A 21405-nucleotide genomic window follows, 5' to 3' on the forward strand; every position below is an offset into this window, starting at 1 on the left:
ACATGTTCAGGGCAAAATTGGTACTTACTTTCCTCACTGACATGATTTTATGTGTTTCGTATTTCTCCTCCCCAATTCTCTTTTGTAGAGAACTACACTTACTTCAATTTGATTTATCCCAAATGCTTAAGCCTAATATGCAGTGGAAGGATATCATCACAAGGTGCACAAGTGCACCAGTTGCATTGGGAAGGGTGATGGTATTTGCATTATTTCAAATGTATCTTCTGTACACTGAATTACAGAAAATAAGTTTAATATTTGTGACATGTTGCACATTGTGTGATAAAGGCAGGGATCACAGGATGTCTTTACCATTGAGGACAAGATCTCAGCAGGTGATTTCATTGCTCCTTCACAGACCAGACTTGAAGAATTCAAGAATAACTTGCAAAGATCAGGTTTTATGGTTTACGTTGCGTGGTCCAAATTGTGATGGAGTGAGAAAGTAATGCTATGATGGAAGAATCAAGAGGGAGAAATTCCAGAGAAAGCAGGGAAGGAGTTCAATCTCCTTTTCCCCAGTTCTCAGGGTGTGGTGATTTTCCCTATCTACAGGTCTGTGACAGATTTTCAGGCATTAAGTGTTCATGCAGGTACAGACTCTTCTTCTGTGAGCTGATAACATAGGAACACATGACACTGGACTAATAACATTCAGGAATCAAGGCACTTCAGAGCAGTGAAGGCGAGTCATTTGAAATCACCATGATCCGTGGTAAAACTAATGGTGGGAGTGTCTGTCAGACCAGGCAGCCCTGACTGTGCTCCAATTAGCTGTGCTTGTAATTGATGTTACAAGTTTGAAGTCTGTTGTGATTCATGGCCACTGAAGTCCGCAGCAGTGGTGGCTTTTCCATTTTAAGGAAAAGACCAAGAATTGCTTTAAAATACTTATGACTCTGATTAATGGAATGGGGAGGTGACTGAAAACCTAATATTTAAGTAGACTGGCAGAGGTGGGGAATTAAAAAGGCAGGGGCCGTACCATGCTGAACCTCTAAGTTACTTAGTATGCTCAGACACCCTGTACTGACTACAATGGGGAGACTGTGCTGAATTCCCCTTTGGACATTTCCAGCCAATTGCCAGGCAGAATCTTGGCTGGCTGAGTATTTTATTTTGGCCTCTGAGAATACCCGTTGCAGTTTTAACCAGGTTGCATAGAGTCCTGTGGATTACTGCTACAGAGAGATAGAAGTGCATCATAAGCAGTCTTGTATTTAGTTAGAAATATGGCATCTCTTTTGACAGAGACTATAACACTGACACTTTATTTTAGCTGCTGCAGTACGCAGGGTGTTAGTGATCTCTTGGGCTCTCAGACTTTTATCCCCACTGGGTGCATCTGGTACTTCCTAAGGCCTACGTATACTGGCACAGTCACTGCAGAACTCAGCCAAAAATCTGCACTGTGCTCTCCATGAGGAGCACCTAAAGCACCAAAGCACAGCACAGACGGAGTGAGTAAGAGGGCCATGGCCCTCTTACTGTGCCCTAGGAGTCTGAGGAGGCCTTCTGAAGCAGCTCTGCAACTTCCGAATTGCTTGTACATGCTGAGAGAAGAATAAAGATATGTAGGGCGATGGATGTTACTCAAGGTTGTGTGATTATCCCAGAAACATGGGTCCTTGTGTCCAATTTTTCACCCTCTTGTCAGCAGCAGGAGAGGCAATTTCACTGCTGAGCACAGAACACTTCCCCTTTACTCTCTCCTTGTTATGTCTGAAGAGCCCTGCACACAGGGCTTTTCTTGGGATGACAAAATCAATGTTGCTAATGCTCTTAAGAAACTTTAAGGTGAGCTGGCTACCCTAGTTTAAAGGCAACTTGGTTATATCTGCATGATTTCAAGTGACTGCAGCGTAGACGTATCTTTTCAGGTATGCCCATTCTCCTCGGTTAAAGCCACATTGAAATGTATTGCTTGCTATATTATAATACAATTACAGTGTGTACACCTATGCTGGTACTGAAGCATCATAAAATAAGATTAGAATACTTTTAGTTTTATGTCTGAATAACAGCATCAGCCTGAAATCCCACTGTGGAGTTTACATCACGGGCAGAGGTACATAAAGGCCTGTGAATACTCTTCTACTTTATACCCTATAACTTCTCTCCTTCTGGCAGATCTCACTGAATGACTCTTAAATTGTGCAGTGAAATTTGCTTTTGTGTAAGTAGCAGCATTCTGTTCAATCATTTTCTGGAGAAAGCAGCATACAAAAGACAGCCTTTCCTAATCCCTCTCTGTTTACTTCTCCTCCAGGCCTCCCTGCTTCACCTTCAGTTTCTCTCCCAGCTGGAAAGAGATTCTTATGCTGCTTTCTAATGATTACTAACTTTGCAGTTAAAAACTATTGGCTTGCTGCAATGGCCAGAGGATCCTAGTGTAAAGAAGGTTTCAAATAGCCTAAGAGTGACCAAATCCATTTCCCTTGTTTGGTATAGCCTCCTACTCATTCAATTTTGGTCTTTGTTGCAATGAGAAGAAAGAATAAAGTAGACCCCTCTGGAATTCCAAAATTTCCCTTAGCAAAGTAACCGCTCAGTAAGAGATGAATCAAAAAATAACTTTGATACCTAGGTGCAGATTGGGAAAAAAAAAAGCTCTTAAGACTGAATGACTGATGGTGTTGCAAAGCCTAAAGGTATGTGCCCAGGTCCAGCAGAAGAGTTCACAGGACCACTCATTGTCCCCTCCTATACCAAGAGCTGGGATCCACAGCAGGCATCAAACTAAGACTAGAGATCCTGTGGCTAGGGAACTACTTGCTGCGGCTTTCACCCTCATGGTCTGGGTGCCTTTGAGAGACTTGGATTCAGGTATTAGCCCTCTACTTGGGGATTAGGTTTGGACAACTGTTTTCTTTTGAAATGTGTGTGTCCAGCCACTGTGGGGTCCGTCAGGGCCGGTCCTGGCATCCAGGGCCTGTCCCACCACCCCAGCCAGGAACAGGGCAGCCGGTGGGTACTGGGGCAGCCCCAGCCGCAGGCATCGGGCACCTCCCTGGGGAGAGGGACAGACTGAGGTTGGATCAGGACATGGGCTTGCAGGTAGACCCAGCTTGGTGGGGCCCATGGCAAGGCATGGAGACTGGCCCCGATGCAGTGTTCCTGGGACAGGGGCTGACAGCCCTGGGGGGCTGAAATGGGGTCCTGGGCCATGGGCAGGGTAGAGGAACCCCAGTGGGGGTGGGCAGGGACAGGCAGGGCTGGCAGTGCCTCATGGCCATGGCGGTGTGCTATTTTGCACCTACCTTTTGCATTGTAGCCAGGTAATGAGAACATTCACCGAAAGAGAAGAAGGTACAGTCCTCAGCCCTTCCCACCCAGAGGGGTATCCATTCACCTCTCCCATATTACTGGAGAGTACCCATGTATTTCAACACTTCCACCCTTTTCATCCTCCATGGTGCAAAACCCAGTCTAAGGTGGCCAGCTCTTCACACGTGCTGCAGAGGGAACCACTTTACCCAAGTCAGGCTTGTGAAACCCACCCTAGTGTTGGATCTGAGAGGCCGTTTGTCAGTATGGGTCTCTGCAACTTACCTACTACCATTTCAGCACCAGTTACTATAAATACGTGCATGTATCACTGTCTTTTCATGGAAAAGGTGAAATTTACACTTTTATACCTCATTACTTTAGAAGAAATTGTATTTGAAAATTTACATTTTATCAAACTTTTGTTTTCATCTCATTAAATGTCTGCTTTAGTGTGAATGCCAGTGTATTAAAGCCATGGATGACATTGAAAATCATAATGTCTCCAGTATGATAAAGGAAGAGGATGTAAATTAGAGAGCTTACTCAAAGTCATTGTTCAAAATGTCCTTATAGAGAAGTATATGAGCCAATAATATCATAAAAAACTCCCCTACTTGCTAGTTCTGAAGGAATTGTGAAGGAAATACAGGTTTAATTACTCCCGTGAGCTTTGGAACAAGCCTAGTACTGAAAATAGTAGAAGTCCTCAGACCACTGAAACTTTTAAATAAGTCTACTCTGAACCTTCATTGTGAATGTAATGTAAACTAAAGCAGGACTTCAAATGGCAGAACACATAATTCGTTTAATTTAAAACACTTTAATTGCATGTGAAAATGAAAAATACATGTTGTGTAAGTAAAATGCATATTTATATACCTGTCCCAAGAGATTTATCATCTTTTTAGAAGTGCAGAGTGAAAGGATGAGGGGCAAAGGACACAACACACAACAGGGGAAACTGATTAGGTATTAGGATAATCTTTTTCACTGACATTGGTCAGATGTCGTACCAGATTGCCCAGAGTCTTGTAATATCTCTATCCTTGGAGGTATTCTTGACTGTAATGAACAAGTCCCTGAGTCCTCTAAATTGGCTCAGGTTTGAGCACTGTCTGGACCAGTTGATACCAAGAGGTCCATTTGAACCTATATCATTCTGTGGTTGTGTAAGATTCAGAGGACTGAAGTGCAAAGAGGTAAAAATCAGGATTAGTGGAAAAAGTTATCTAGCAAGCTTTGGACCTTGGTCTTTCATTGCACAGCATACATTATTTGAATGAAGAATGAAGTAAAACTATGATGTATCTACAACATTTCCAATTCAGATTTCCCCAGCGGCATGTAATGTATTACTATAAAACCCCCATATTTTAGGTCCTGGAGACATTATTTTTATAAAGGCTATAAAGTAATATAAAACTGAAGAACTACATACTCTGCAAACAAAAACCCCCAAGACCAGTATCTCTGTGTGAATTGTTGCATACAGTTGTCATTCCTGGGAAAGGGAGGTAAGTGATTTACTGGACGGAATTAAAAGGACCAAAGATAACATTAAAAAATATTTACTATAGTGTTGGGCTTTACTCCTCACACTTGAGGTGCTGAGTGAATGAGAACTGAAGGTGTCCACTCCTGTCGAAACTGGTGTGAGTGGAGGAGGCACACTACAGAGTCAGGCCTTTGGTGATGATGGGTTCTATGCTTTCATAAAGGATCATCTGTGGATGGTTGGGATTTTTAACAGGTATATTTAATCATTTCACTTGATGAAACGAGGTGGTGTAGTCTTTAGCCTGTCCTTGAATTCACCCAATTCTGCAAGCAGATCTGATTTGGATGTCGCAAAAGTGACAGGAACATGGAAACAGTGTGAGAAGGGAAAATGTATTGGTAAATTACTGACTGGCAATCTTTCCTGGCTCCCTTGAAATGCTCCTGCTTTCCTCCTTCAGATTAAGTCTTAAAGTTATTGACACAGCCTAATGGCTGGAAGGGTTGATGCCTGTGTTATTAACATATTTGATAATCATCCCACAGTGAAGTGGCACAAGGTGATTTTTTTCAATAGCAAACCAAAAATCCTATCAAGGAAAGCAAAACTTAATTAAAAACATTGTAACAAAGACTTTTTTATGTTACATTTTGTGTAGCCTCAGGCGATGCTTACTTTCCCAATATCATTTTGTTGTTGTTTTTACTGCTTGTTTTTTTATTTATGTGGTTCTCCCCCCCTACTACTGAAGGTAAATAATAATATATCTACTTCCCTTGGCTGAGTCCTAGCAAACACAGAAGTAGTTTACCATGCTGTCTGAAGATGAGTGGAAGGTCTGTGGAAGAGCAGAGCTCTGTCAGTGCTGGCAGGGAGGCAGATGGATGAAGTGGTGGCTGTGTTCCCTCAGGGTGGAAATTCTGGAAAAGAAAATAGGGCTGGAGGAGGTATTTCACCTCTGCAGACCATTCCTCTTCCTGGAAATGTCCTGCTCTTTCCAAGTCTTGCCATGTGGTCTCTCTCAGCAAAAGATAGCTAGCTATTTGGTATTTTCTCAAAAACTATGGAATATGTATTTTTTTAATATCACTACCAATGTGTTATATAGGATTCTGTCTGAAATTAGCTGGTAACTACTGTCACCTGTGAAGACACAGAATTTTAAAAGAAAAGAAATTAGAATAGAAACAACCAAAACACTTGATGCAATAAGAAGTAATTACATTTGGGATTAATGAGAGTAGGAAAAAATATTAGGAGAGAGAAAGACTGTGAAAGAGAATCAGAGAAGGGAAATGAAGAGGAAATAACAAAAACCCAGCAATTATCTTTTAAACAATTTTAAGCATTGTCCATATGTTTTGTGAAATGTGACATGTACAGAAGCTGTGGGATAGAGGTTACAAAAAGGACTGGATAATTTCCATGAAAGTAGCAGTAGTAATCTGGATTTCATTTTGGGTCCCAACCTTTGTGTCTTTTACCACAGCTGACTGCTCAGACCACGATATTCCAGAAGAAATATGCTGGAGGCACATCAGCCTTGCAGAGTTTATAACTTCAGCTGAGAGAAACAACATGGCTGCATTTACACTTTAATTAGGTGGGGAAAATCACATCAAGTCCAGGGAGTTATGCCAATTTACACTAGCAGAGGAGTTAGTCCTTAATATTTTGGGTAATCTCACTTGAATGCAAATTTATAACTATTTTTAGCAGTCTGTATTCTACTTGCATTATTGCTTACAGTAAATTAAATAAACTAGTAATGCAATTCAAAGCCTATTATGAGGGCTTGTATCCTGTTAACTGGGTCTGACAATAAGAAGCAGCTATTATGCAAATGTCACACCCTTCAATTAATTACACATTTTAGATGATGAGTCTGGCCCATAGTTTACATAAGTCTCTCCACTTTTTTTGTGCCTATTAGTAATCAGTAAGATTTACAGTATGGACATGCTTGCCAATCACCTGACTTATCCTAAAACAGTGCATTATGTCTCCACATAGATGTCTCAAGCATGTGTATATGAAGGTAAAAAGGCAAAAAGAATTCCGAGACTCATACAATTTTATGTTTCACTTGAACACAGTGACAAAGCGCTCTTAATACTGATTTGTTCAACATTGACCTTTTTAGTATGTAAATAGATCATCTCCCTGCACAGTGCAATCAATAGGATATAGGGTGATTGATTCAGAAGAAATTGCCTTGAAAACTTCAGGTAAATGCTTTTATGAAGAAGTATAGCATGGTAAAATATAACTTACATAATGTGTTCATGAAGCGTGCAGTCTCAATGCTGTAGTCTCTGACTACAGAGAATGTCTATCGTCAAATGGCAATTCGCTGTTTCTGTGGTTGTTCAGAGTGTTTTTATTTGAAAAGAAAAGCAGTAAAGGCAGATGACTAATAGTACAAACTAGGTGATAAATAAATGCCTCTATATTGTACACATTTATGGATTGACTGTGTCAGAACTGATGAGGTGCAATCCTTTCAGAAACAAAAGATTTCCATGATGAAAGACAGAAATAACACAAACATAGGAATTCTTTGTCATAATTTACTGAAAAACATGGCTCCTAGCATGCAGATCCCTGGATTCCTGCAGTCATGAAGCCTTTATTTCTCCTTGTGAAGGTAGTCTTAAAACTTTTATAAATGTGGTTTGCATATCAAGGAGCCAGGTACAACTTTTGCAGGGTTGTTATTGTGGGGTAGGATAGAGAAAAGTCACTGAAATTTTGGTAGGGTCTAAATTTTCTTTCCTCTACAAATTCCTGCCTCTTTGAGTATTTTGACAACAGCTGGGGTCAGTGGGGTCTACTGCTGGAGAACATCTCTGGTACTCTCTAATACTTGTGAAGATAATAGTGTGTGCTGAGAGCCTGCATATTAGGGGAATAAAGAGAAACCGTAACACAAGTTCCTGGTATTTGCTGATCACAACTATCATCCCTGAAAAGAAGAAAAACATTGAATAGCAAAAGGAGATCCCATTTTTCAATAGCTAGAGCTCCAAACCTTGGCGGTAGCTGCTCCAAGATGCCAGGTGTTAACGCTGCTGGTGCCAATCAGTTTTCTTGTTGGAGCCCGTGTTTCTGTCAGAAACATCACCTGAAGCTGCCACAAAGGTCAGTCCTCTGTGCTGGCAAAGTGGAGAAATTTGCTAGACATACCAGATAAAAAAGATGATACCCATTCTTTCTAGTAAGGCGAAGGAAAATCCTTGTGACACTGAGGAAACTGCAAGTCCCCATCAGCTGAGACATTTTGCTGTTGGTCTCTGACCTTGCACATAAAGGGGCCTGCATTTCTGGCACCCACAATGTGTTGGAGGTAATATGCTTATCATCTTTTGCTGCTGACACCTTATGCCACTGTTGCATAACCTTATGCCCCTTGTCCGTTTTGTCAGGAATAAAAATGGAAAGGTTGAATTTCATCATGCAGTACTAAAGAAAATGAAGAACTATTCATAAAAGTGCAGCCACAAATGGATTTGGCTGCAAAAGCTTTTAAAATATTTTATTTTAGTTTGTTAATAATTGTATGGTGAACATTTCTCTGAAATTAGAAAGACGACATATAATATGCTGCCTTGCATTTAATTAGAACATTTTATAATACCACTTGTATGAATAGCTTTGGAGAAAATGCAGTTGAGTTGTTCTTAATTTGGTCACTGGAGGACTGCCATTTTATTTCACTTACAACAATAGAAAGAGTAAAAAAAAATATTACAAAAGCTGCTGGCCCAGAATCCCAGCTATCGCTAAACAGCTCACAGAACAGCTTGGGAATGACAGTGTGTAGGCATATAAATATAGACTTTTTACTCCTGTGGATGTGTATGCCAGGATGGTCTCCATTTTTTCTAACCTCTATTTTTCTTGTAGTGGTTACTAGATGTTTAAATCCACCAAAATACTGGAAAAAATGGAGAAAGAAGAAAACTGAGTTCACTAAAAACAAAAGAAAATTGCTTTTTTTTTTAAAGCATTGGCAAATGGGCTGTAAAATTTCTATGCCTGTATAGGGGTCCAATGGGTACCTGTAACGAGCTCAGCTGCACATTTTGTATAATTTACAAAGGAACAGTGTACTAAGTTGGAAGCAGCAAAAAAATCCAGCAGCACAGCACTGTATGTCTTTCTTACTATAGCAAGATGTTGAAGTCTGAAAGGAATTATCCTGCATGTATTGTACTTCTAAAGGAATAGTACAGCAATATAATAGAAGTTTCTAAAATATAATTCTCTAAATTAGCTGTGTTGAAACGCATTAAATTAGGATTTATCACGAAGGATTCATCTATGTCCTGTAGCAGAATGCTTCTATGCAGAATGAGCAATCTTACCCCTGGAGAGACCAGTTCTGGTTTTCAGTATCGAAAGACACCATGCACATCTAAGCACAGACCTCAGCAACTTTTCTAGTCACAAAGGAATGCATAGCTTTGGGATATGGTATATTACAGTGCTAATATTGGCAATATAACTGATAAAGCGCTTGTTTTCAGCATTTTCTAGCATTATTGTGCTCTGTGAGAGCCGCAGATATGTTCCTCTAATTTTTTCAGGAGCTCATTTAATCCTGCGTCTAATCTCCCATACAGAGAAGCAGCAAAGTGGCTGAAAAAGAAACTGCACAATGCTGCAGTCTTTGCCAGAGATAAGCACCCTAATTCTCTTCTCCATAACACTGACTTGGTGCCAGTGTTACTTCACTAACTTCAGAATAGTTCTCTCTACCCCTCATGTAAAACAGAGTATAGAAGCAAGTCCAAAGGGGGATGTTTGCAGGACCTTTGTGCATTTGCTATATTGTTCTTACATATTAAGTGTGCGGTCCACTTGAAATATGTCCCCCACAAGACCTGGAGAAGCTGGAAATGCCTCAGTTGGGCAGCAAAGAACACGTTTACCATTGCACACAGGTAATGCTATCACCTCAAGTAATTGCAAGCAAATTAGTATAACTGTCTAAACCAGTGTTTCTTCTACTGGGAATTCTACTTCAAATGCTTTACTCATCAGAAAGCTTTTCTTAATGAACAAAACTGACATTACACTGAGACATTACCTGGAAGAATGTGGTAAGTGTAAGCGTAAGCAACTTGAAGTGCAATAATAATCCCAGGACAGCGAATGAGACAGGTTGATGTTCTGGTTAGCAGTCTCTTCTGCAAAATTTCACTTAGACACTGGCTCTTCTCAGTGTTAGAGCCTGGGCCCTGCAATGAAAACCCAAACCAGACTGTAGTCCTTTTCCCTCCTGTTTTGGAAAAATATTTGGTGAATCATTAAACAAAACATTTAATTCCTTTACCCTTGAGAAACTGGCTGTATTTAAGAAGCCAGGGCTAGGATATATTGCATATCTAAGCATCTTTATGCTACCTTGTCAGTTTTATGGGTTTTAGTGTCATTTCAGGATTGCTGGAAAGAAAATAACCACCATGGGAGAGTGATCTTTTTAAAAAAAGAAGAAGAAAAAAAAATCCTCAGACATACATTAAATGTTCTAGAGCTGTCTGACTTCATTGAGGGAATAATTTTTCTTGAAGCAGCCACAATACGTTCTGCCCTTAATTAACCTTCCTACTGGCATACTGCTAGGCTGCCAGCAATATGATCTTCATCCTTTTGTCTCATACTCACTGGGCAACATTTATTTTATCTTATTAAGCTGACATGAATGGAGGGTGCTAACCATGTTATCTTGCACTATTTTTCACTACAACCAACTCTTAAATTCCACTCACTTTTTGAAATTCAAAGACTAGGAAGAAATAAATACCTCTAATGAAATAAGGCTTTTTGAAAAATGACTGCAAACCAGAAAAACACAAAATCTTTTCCCAAATTTTCCAAGCAAAGAGCAAACATTGAGTGTGACCTCACTGTGTGTGGATACCTTAATATGAAGAAGATGATACAATACAAAAAATATTGTAATCTTTGCCTAGATAGCTCCTGGCCATTGAATACACAGAATGTTGCCCACAGCAAGAGAAGTCAATTCAGATGTGAATGCTCCCTATTGAATAGAGCAAAGAGGTAGAAGACTGCTAATGGCTTTCGAGAAAGCATATGAACAGCCAGTGTTTGAAGATAAAGGAAGAACAGTCCCAGGTCCTGGAAAAACAACCCATTAATCAGTGACAGTAAATAGGAGGTTTAAATGAAGAAGCGTTTGGCAGCCTCAAATGCTAAGATGTACAGACTTCACAGGGCACCCTGTCTAATAGAGCAGCACAAATAAAAAGGTATTGAAATTGCTGTATTCAGGCATGTCTGTCAACACTGCAATATCTTTTTAACTGATGACCATATGAATTGCCATACCACATCACAACAAATGTTCACCTAGTTCAGTGCTTGGCTTCTGGAAGTGACTAGCCGCTCTGTCTAGCCCCCCCCTTCTTGGCCTAAAAGGTATGTTGATAGCTGCCTGATAAAAAAAAAAATAGTATAGAGTCTCAGTAAAAGAAAAAATAGGTTTTTTAATGTAAAAACCAAATGCTTCTGTTTTGGTAGAACCAGAATTTTCTTGAGGATGAGCAGTACCGAGAGGAGAGAGCAGACATGCATAGAGAAAAGGAATCCCTTTGAGGAGCAAATTCGAGGTAGTTAGTAATTTTTTAAACTCTTGAAAATATGATCAAATACACAGTCTTAGATCAATACATATGGCAATATATGGCTGTTATATGACATCTGTGAATGACTCAGAAGTGGTGTACACTGAAATTTGGAACTAACAAGCCATTTTGCACACACAGTTTTTGCCTGTATCATAAACTCCCCCAAACAGGCCTCTTGTTTAACATCAACTTAAGGATTGCCTTGGAAGCCTTGTTCCCTTTTGATTCTTTTTGTTTTCTCCTTTGGACTTGTGTATACTTCAGTCATGTCTTCAGATCACCCTGAGCCTTGTCACACATTGCTCTGTTTATATGCCATAACACAAAACAGTGGTTTTGGTTTCCGAAGTCGGTTGACACAGCTTTTGTAAACGGTCCTTTCAGTGCCAAAGGATCATTACTCTTTGTTTCCAAAACATGTTTTTTCTCAGCTATGTGAACAGAGAACTTAAGAGAAACATATATACCATTTCGGACTGCTGGAAGTGCTGATATCTGTATTGAGCTGTTGTGTTGGCATACCAGCCAAAATGTAAAAAAAAAAAAAAAATCAAAACAAAACCCCCTGCTTATGTTCTGTTCAGCAGTAAGAAGGAACTTGATTTGAATTTTCCATCACCAGAGCAGCTAGCAAAATTGACAGTGCTACAGTGTCTCAAAGCCTCAAAGCATTACACAAGCATAGCTGTATTTATGTTAACATGTCATAGTGCATAAAGTCATACTTTTACATTGAGTTTTGCAGTCAAGCCTAATGACTAGCGGTCTAGACTGCAAGTCAAGAGCTCTGGGTTTCATTATGTCTTATTCTGCATCTTTGGAATTCTCTTGGGTAAATCACTTTCTCTGTGTGCTTTAGTTTCCCATCCATAAAATGACCTTTGTAAAATGCTGTGAAGTCTGTGGTTTCCCAGTGCAATGCAGTGCTATGTGTTATTACTACAGCAAGTATGCTCTTGAACATCAATTGCTGGTCCTGCAAGTGTGATGTGAGGAATGAAAACATCAACAGCTGGTGAATACCACACACAACTCTTCACATACAGCTGTGGCATTCAATTGAAGCCAGCCGTTATAAGTCTATACCGACTCTTTATGCCTGGTGTTTGATCCTGTCCTACATATAAAGACTTGCAGCACCAACAGTTTCATGTGAAAAAAAGGAAATATTTGCTCACAGAGTTTCTCTTTAAGTAAATGTCAGACAAGTCAACATGTCAGACATGTCACTGAGGTATTCCCAATTGCACTAGGGCAGACAAGCTCATTTAAAGCTGAGAATTGAAAATTTGACTGTGGAGGGCCTTTTAATATTTACTGTAGCTGGTCGTCAACAGGAAGTGATGAAGCTTGTCTTGAAATAAACTTTGTTGTGTTGATGTATTTTTAAACTGTAATATTTGTGTTGGATAATGTTAGGAGAGAGGGTGCTCGGAAGTATGGCATCAGGTTAGGATACTGGAGAGCTGGATGCAGTTTTGAATTTTTCACTACTTTGCCCATGATTTTGGTTACATCATCTCGCCACTTATGCCTCAACTTATGAAATGGGACTTGTGGTACTGATTTGCTTGTAGCGTGAGACCTAGAGGTTAAAAATAAAAGCAGACAAGATCTGTATATTATCATTATTTTATAAACACTAAGACAGTGATAATAATGAAAGGTATTTCAAGTACATTCTTTCCCCTGTACTATCCAAAAATAAGACTTGGCTTTGAAATCAGAAAAAAAAACCCTGCACATTTTGAAAACAGAGACTTCTGTTTTCATTGGTTTGTAAAGGTTGAAATCTGGGCTACCCCTGAGACTGCACTTTACAGCCTTAAAACATGGCTGTACCATGCTTAAAAAGTTGAAACCTCACAAGTATTGGAAATAAATTGGTGGAATAATCTGGCAATCATCTCTCAAATAAAAGTCAAATACTTTTTTTTATTCTGCAACAGTGGATGCATGTGCCTCCAGATACAGGCTGAGAGGTAAATTGTTGACCTCATTCCACCAAGGGATACACTTCTACCTGGGGTCAGGACAACCTTTTGGTTTCCTTGATGAAACGAACTCTGAGGGGATTATAAACACGGCAAGGCAGGATGAAGCTTGGATTGAGAGATTTTATTCCCAAATGAAGAAGCACTACGGAAGCGAGTCATTTTTGGAGGATATATTGAGGGTGTATTGTACAGAGTTATCTGATAAGCAAGTTTTGGATCATTAGCAATGCACCCTATGGAATCAGCTCTTCCTAGACTTACCACAGACAGTTGGTAGCTTAAATCTGATTGCTTAGTTTTCCCATTTAAAGCTGCTTATTCTTGAAAGAAACTAAAGCTGTGACAGTGCCTGAACTAGAAACAAAATTGGCATTCAGCCTGACAGTAAGTAAAAGCATCTGCAATCCATAAAGGTAGCAGTGCCAGTATTGGCATCTGTCTTGTTTCTGCTCTCACAGCTCTGCTGTTGAGAGCAGCCCATATTACAACCCTGATCTCTGGCACAAAAGTCGCTCCATTCCCTGCAAGAAAGGTTTGTGCTGTTGTGGTGCCAGTTTTTACAATGATGCAGGCTACTGGTGTTGGAGGGCACATACAATGAACAACTACTACGAATTCCTCAGGAAACCCCTAGGAAATTTATGTGGCTTGTGGTCCTTGTTAGCTGTGTCACAGCAGAGGCCCCGTCTGTTACATTTTCAGCTATATCTGGGTACATACGCAGATGCATCACAGTGCTCCCTTCTAACAACTTCTGTTGTTATTAAGCTGTAGTAAGGTGAAAGACATCAACTTTTCTGTTTCTTAATTCTATAGTTTTTTATTTTCAAGTTAAATGCAGAAATACAGTAGTTTCAGATTTTCTAAAAAACAAAACATCCCACGGAGTCTAGCAAAACTGAAGTTGTAGTCAAAATTTTGAAAAGTATGATTTTTCTCCTTGATCCTCCACTACCAATCATCATCCTTTTTCACTCCATAACGATCTTGCACTCTGAGGTTGGGCATAATACCCAATGCCGATACAATTTAAAAAGCTCTGGATTGCTATTGATATGTTTTAAATTAATGTTTATAAACCGCCTGGTATCACCATCACATTGGTTAGTATGATGGCTTGAATAAAGTCCATGTGCTTAGTTCTTTCCAAAAGGAACCTCACGAGTTCAATGCAGCTGGAAGACGAAGCATATCTTGCTCATCAGTGAGGCCTGTATATTCTGTGTGTCTGAATCAGAAGGCACTGCACAAGGAATTGTGTGTTAATAGGAAATATTTCAAATAAAATTGGTGGTTGAATAGTCTGTTCTGGAACTTGTAGTCTTAGACTATCAAAGCTGCTAGATGTTGCAATCTTTGAGCAGCTGTCTCCATTACAAGAATTGTCTCTAATGCTCGTATTTCCCTCTGAAATGCCTGCAGCAGCGATGACCTAGTAGCTGAATACTGCTCAATTTAGTCACATTCTCTGCCTTGTCAGCTGTCTTTAGTATTTCTTCTTACACCAGTTATTGTCTCCTCCATGACAGCTTGCCTCTGTACACATTTTCCTCTTCTATGTAACATCCCTCTGCTTTTTGCCCTCATTTTTTCCTAATCCCTTTTACTATTAAATTTGTAAACAAACTTACACATTAGTGTGAAGATGCATGCATCAGCTTTCCGAAGAAGCTTAAGAATAGGAGCAGTTGGGAGAAACTAGGGGAGTCATATTGATAAGAGTACTTGCAAGATACAGGTAGCCTTTCCTCTCCTGTGCACAAGCTGTTTGGTGTCAGTGGCTGCATACACTCTGTAGAGACGTAAGTCTTGGGAAGGAACAAGAACTCTCCTGTGAATGAATATTGTCCATCACCCCTGTGACAGCTTGAGCTCTTTCACAGACTGAGCTGGCCACAAATCTTATTTGCCCTTGCAGCAAATCAGAGTCTCTGTAGGACGAATCATTTGTATCTGCTCAGATACGATCAGACCATATCACCTTCAGGGTAGTAATAAAATGTGGAGGTGGCTGCAAGAGGTGGTTGCAAGGCAAGTGCACTATGAGCATGATTTAATGCTTAGGGTCCTCCCAAGATTTCTTCCTTTACTTTCCCTCTGATCAATAACATAGCAGGAGGCACTCCATCAAGTTAGAAATGTGAATGGTCAGGGTATTCAACATCTGCCCAGCCTCGCATCCTTGCTTGAAGTACAGCAAAGTCGTGCTACCTTACTACAAGCATGTGGGGATACAAATGTTGTTGGATGAAAGATTAAAGCAAAGAGTAAGATGGAATTTTTGAGAAGGGTGATCTTTTTATATGTTAGATTTGTCTTTCAATGAAACCTTCTGCAGAAGTAAACTGATATTTTCAAGGATTTCTGTCTGAATTAACTAAATATTCAAAAAATAACTACTCGACATCTTTTTCTCTATGATTCAGGTATTGTAAGTAATTTTATGGTACATTATACAACAGCTATTGCACTCAGTAATCTGTTTCTTCAGCTAAAGAAAATACATTTTCAATTTCTTCAGAGAAAAAAAAAATGTATCTATTTAATATACATCTGCTTTAGAAATCAAACCACTCTTGATTTGTTCTATAATGCAATAATAAAACTTCACATTGTACTATTGCTGTGCAGAGAAGAATTTTTCTTGAAGAATCTGTAATATTATCTACAGATATGGGATATCTAAAGTAAAAGGTTGTCCCGGGAAATAAGGAAAGCTAATACTGCGTATTTAGTTCTGTCATTTTTGAAGAACTTTGGGTACTGTAAATATTTGCATTAGGTCTTGAAGGATCTCAGCAAGCAAAGCAAAAAAAAAACCCAAGAAAAGTGTCTCTTCTGTTGAAGTCTAGTGAAATGCCTTTTTTATATACTATACATAATGAATACACCTCCTTGTCTATTTGATGTCCTCCTGACAAGCTCCTTGATGCCAGTCCTTGAGCTATACAACCTTCTTGCTAATCTTTGCCTGTTATGTTTATACAATGCAAGAATGATGCTTAAGAAATCTGCTAGTTAACCAGCATGGGCATAGGTTATTCTAGATGCAGCTTTGCACTGTTGCTGAGGGTGAGAACACAGTCTAAACCACAGGAATATATACTAATTACTGATCTCATTATCATTTGGTTTTCGTTAGCAGTAGCAGTACAGACTAAAAGAAGTATACTCTGAAAGTGTGATTTCTCAGAAAGCTGGCACTGAAAGAGGTATGAGTACTCTGTTACATTGTTTTATAGGAGAAATCCTACTGTGCTCTCACAGGGTACTAAATGGTCTTTCCAGATTATCTGCCTGTATTCTTCTGTTGTCTCTTGTCTTGGTTACAAACCCTCTGAAGACATTCTTCTGTGCAGAGTATCCTGCACAATAAGAGTCTGGTTCAAATACTGCCATACAAATACTGATGTAGACTAAAATAAATTGAGGACCAACATAAAATAGTTCCTGAAGTCTGAGAGAAAAAAAAGACATTGTATATATGGTAGCTGAATAGAGGGATTAAACATGCAAACTGGGTGGTTCAGGATCTTTGCTTCAGAACATTTCACTTTCGTGATGGTCCAAGTCAGATGTATCATAATCTTGACTGAGATCTTTTGCTTTTTGAAATTGTTTTGGTAGTCTACATAAAACTCCTAATACACATTTGATGTCATAGAAGAGATGACATTTGCTGACCATATCGAGTAATGATGAAAGACTGGACATTGCCAAGTTCAGCTGACTTACTCGAACATGACCACTGGGGTCAATGCATGTTCCATTCTGTGTAGCAGAAAGATGAGCTTATCTGCCAGTAGATCTGAGCTTAAATAAATACCGACTCAGACTCAGAAAGCTTCCTTTGCTGACGTAGACCACGAGGTACATTGGCGAGGCAGTACAAAATGTCCTGAGTGCATTTAGCTGTGCTTTATCTGTTCTGCTCAGAATTAGGAGGCTATTGTGGGCGGGGGCTGACAGTACTGAAACACTCAGGACTAACAAACATATAGAACAACATTAGAACACTCTTAAAGATAAAAGTCCAGCAATTTTAAAAGAGTGCTAAAACCCCTCCATTTAGAAAGCTGTGTTCACCTTTGAACGTTCTTTTCTCAAAGGAGGAAATTATAGCAGTCTTGTATATATTTTAAATCTGTTTTTAATAACTCTAAAATTCTTTATCCATTCTCTCTATGTTTTCTGTATAAAATAATTACTGAAAGTGTGGAACCATCCTGATAGAGACATATTGCAATAATTCACCTTCAATTTTTTGAATGCCTCCTTGTTCTTGGATAGTGAGGCAGACAGAGGGAGAGAAAGGAAATTTCAGACCTACCTTTTCTGTAATTTTCAATTTTATTAAATACATGTCTGCTCTGTTACATCCCAGTACATCAGTTAATAAAAGAAATTCCTAGGTAAACACTGAGAGTTTTTATAGCATATTTGCGTTTAATTTGAGATAATTAGAGATTTAATTTTTTAATGCTACCAAGTTGTTTGTGGGGTTAAGTAAGACCAGATAGTATTGTAGCTTTCATAATGAGTCTTTATTTCAAAGTAAATTTTCTCCAAGTGTTATTTCCAATTGCAAAGGTGCTATGTGGAGGCCGAAGTGTACCCTAGTGTAATTCCGTGAGCTGTTGTGTGTTTCCTGCCCTTTGAAGTGCTGGACATCCTGAGATATGCACATCTGACAGCCCTCTGCTGACAGCCCTCTGCACCCGTTCTGGGTGCACACCTTGAGTTTTTGCATTGGCCAGCAATGGTCTCATACTCCTGCTGTGGTTGCTCTGCAACCAACCAGGAAGCCTTTTTTCCTTCATTTCAATGTCACATCTCATCATAACCGTAAATGACGATGTCAAGTTACAGTTCAGCCTCATTCTTGCCGCTGCCTCTTGGGACTTAGCAACGTCCAGCCTTATCTCTGCCTCTTGTCATTGGTGATGCCACGAGGAAATGAGTTGTTATTCCTGGAGCTGTACAACACTGAAAATTTATGCCTGTTTGTCTTTCCTACGACAGGAAGGATCAGCCTGGGTGGACAATCATGGTTAATGGAAGAAAACAGTCTTTTTTAAAATTGCACTGAACTTCAGTGATGCTGATGTGAAATTTTCCTCAAACACCTCCAACATATATATAATTGAAAGCAAATCAAAGACTAGCACTCAATGCAAATTCTAGGAGGAATCTTAAGGAAGGACTCAGAACACTGTGCACATCAGCACATTGCAGTGTGCTCTTCCTTCATCACAGCTATTTTGGGAACAAAAACTTTTAACTTGTTTCAGTTTATAGTTCATTTTCTGAGTCTCTTTTTCAATGGGACAGCTGGCAGGGTAAGGTGCTACTCAAAGTCAGTAAATGTGGCAGACTGGCTTCTTTTTATATCTCAAAGATTCAACTGCATTTCTTTAGTAAGTAAGGGGTGTTGCTCCAGGACCATTTGTACTTGCGGTGAACTTTGCAGTATCGGCCTTTTTCCAAACATTACATATTAGTGCAGTTTTCGACTGCTGTGATTTCAAGTTCTTTTTCTGGAGAGAAATTTGAAGCTATAAAATCCTGAGTAAAGACTCTTAACATCTTAGTAAGAAGATATGCAACACACTCTTTAACGCGTTTCATACTAGCTCTTTAAAGAAAGATATGTGCCTTAGATAGATAACTGAAAAAAAACTTAAGGAAGAACCACTACATTTTCTTTGCAAAGAAGTTTCAAGACGAGCACCTAACAAAAACGAAGCTGCTTTCAAACATTGGCTTCTCCAGAAGACTGCACCAAGACAAATCTCCTTTGTATCTCCGAGTTGTTATTGTACATAAACCTACAAGAATTTTAATACATGGCAGGATCAGGGAGCCAGTAGATGCAGTTATTTTAGCTTGGTTACTGGGACATCAATCTCTGTACTTGGCAATCACTGTTTCAAACTGTCCCTGGAAGTACAAGCCCAACTGTGATTCCTCAAGGAATATGGCCAAGCAAGAGTATAAAATTGTTCCCTGGTGTCTCTGACTTTGTATCACATTCAGAGAGAGTATTTTCTTTTTCTTTTAGGGACCAGAGGCACAGGGCCTCACATTGTCCTTTCCATATCCTTGAGACAAGACTCAGCATATGGCATCGCCTCCTCTGTGTAGCTCTTTTTGCTGCCTTTGCCCTTGCCATCTTCTGACAGTGTGATGGAAATGGAATTAAAGCCTTTTCCTACTCCTCTTTCATCTTCCTGCAACTTCCTCTTCTCATCACAATCTCACAACATTTGTGTGTACCATCACAGAGCAGAGTAACCCCCTCTCTGCTTTCCAGCCTGTTTGTATTCACGTGCCCTGCTTAGGGCTTGTAAGTGTAATAGATGAACAGAGAAGGAGCCAGCCTAGTGCAGGGCTGCCCAGCACCTGGGCTTCTTGCATGTACTGTGAGCCTGGAAACGCTGTGGAGGCAGACACCTGCAAAGACATCTGCAGCAAGGTGGAGAAGGACAGGAAAGCTGTGAAAATTTAAAGACATGGGACAGGATGCGGTGCATGTCAGGACTGACTCCTGTGTTACAGGACCCAGCTGTGGAGGAGGAAGAGAATGGCCCAGGCTAATGTTTCTCTCAGAAGTCCTCTTTTCCAGAGTTGTGACATGCTGCAATGGAAAAGGGGGATCTTTATTAGCTTTCCACTGATATACCATAAATGTGGATTTTAGTGTGAAAAATATAGTGTAGCCAGGTAGAGCAGGACTGCCTCAGCGACCCTTCCCTGCAGCTGCCCTGGCCGTGCTGCTGTAGCTGCATGGCGTTCAGACAGGGTCTGACTCATCTCCAGCAAGATGAGAGCGTGGGCAGAGTAACACAAGATGGTTTGTACCTCAGTGTGCCATAGTGTCCACACTCAAACCTCCCTTAGTTGTTTTGTGGTAACAGTCTGTGAAACCTGTTGTCAGAAGAACTATTTTGAAGACGGTTTATTTCACATTTTGAATGGAAGGATGGAGGTGGCTTTTCAGTCTTGAAGTTTATAATCATATGTCAACAGCCGTGCTGGTGTTTATTAATATCATTAGATTATTTAGAAATTTTACATATTTAGGGAAGATTTTTTCCAATAAATTCAGATGGAGTATTGGAAGTCTGCTGAGAATTGTTTCAATCTACAAATAAAGGAAGAGGATGAAGGACATACAGTAGACAGTTGTACAAAGAAAATAGCAAAATTAGATTCATACTAATGTAGAGCACTCAGGTCTAGCTTTTCAGCTGATTGATTTACAGCACCACATAGGATATTTTTTATTCTTTTTTTTTCCAAGGACAGTAAATGTCCTAAACCAGAGACTTATAATAACTTGGTAAGCCATTTGGAAGGAGGCTTGCCCATGTACAAGATTGCTAAACTGTTCCTTTACATAAATGAACCAGTTGATAAATGCTCTGTCAAGAAATAACACGGTTTTTGTTTTACTAGAATTAGATCATTTAGGAAAAAAAATGAAAGTTCTAGAAAGACAAACAAGTGTCAAATACAAAGAAGTTAGCGAGACAGAGAAAGAAAGTGCAATAATTTAAGAGAAAACCCATGCTTTTTAGGCAATGAGAGCTTTGCTTTTGTGAAGCATATTTAAAGGAAGATTTTTTTTTTACAGAAGTTGAGTAGAAAAGAAATATGTAAGAGAGATTTTGAAGAAAAATAAGTATTTCTATAGGTATAGCTAGAGATTAATACTACAATATATCAGCATGCCACTGTCATTAAAATAGCATTCCAGATCTTTTCATGGCTCGGATCCCAAGAATTATAATGATACTAGAATGCAAGAGACAGACAACATGCCAAAATTCTCATTGGGTTTAAAGAGGAGGAATTATATCCTTTGGTAAATGACAGCAATCATAATCTTGTGAAGAGACAGAAATCAGACAGCCTTGTGACGTAGCTGAGACCATCAGAACACTGAGAAAAAAATTAAAGGCAAATTAAAGGGCCACAT

The sequence above is a fragment of the Platalea leucorodia genome (genome assembly GCF_965183815.1).
Source record: "Platalea leucorodia genome assembly, chromosome: 1".
In the NCBI taxonomy this organism is placed as follows: Eukaryota; Metazoa; Chordata; class Aves; order Pelecaniformes; family Threskiornithidae; genus Platalea; species Platalea leucorodia.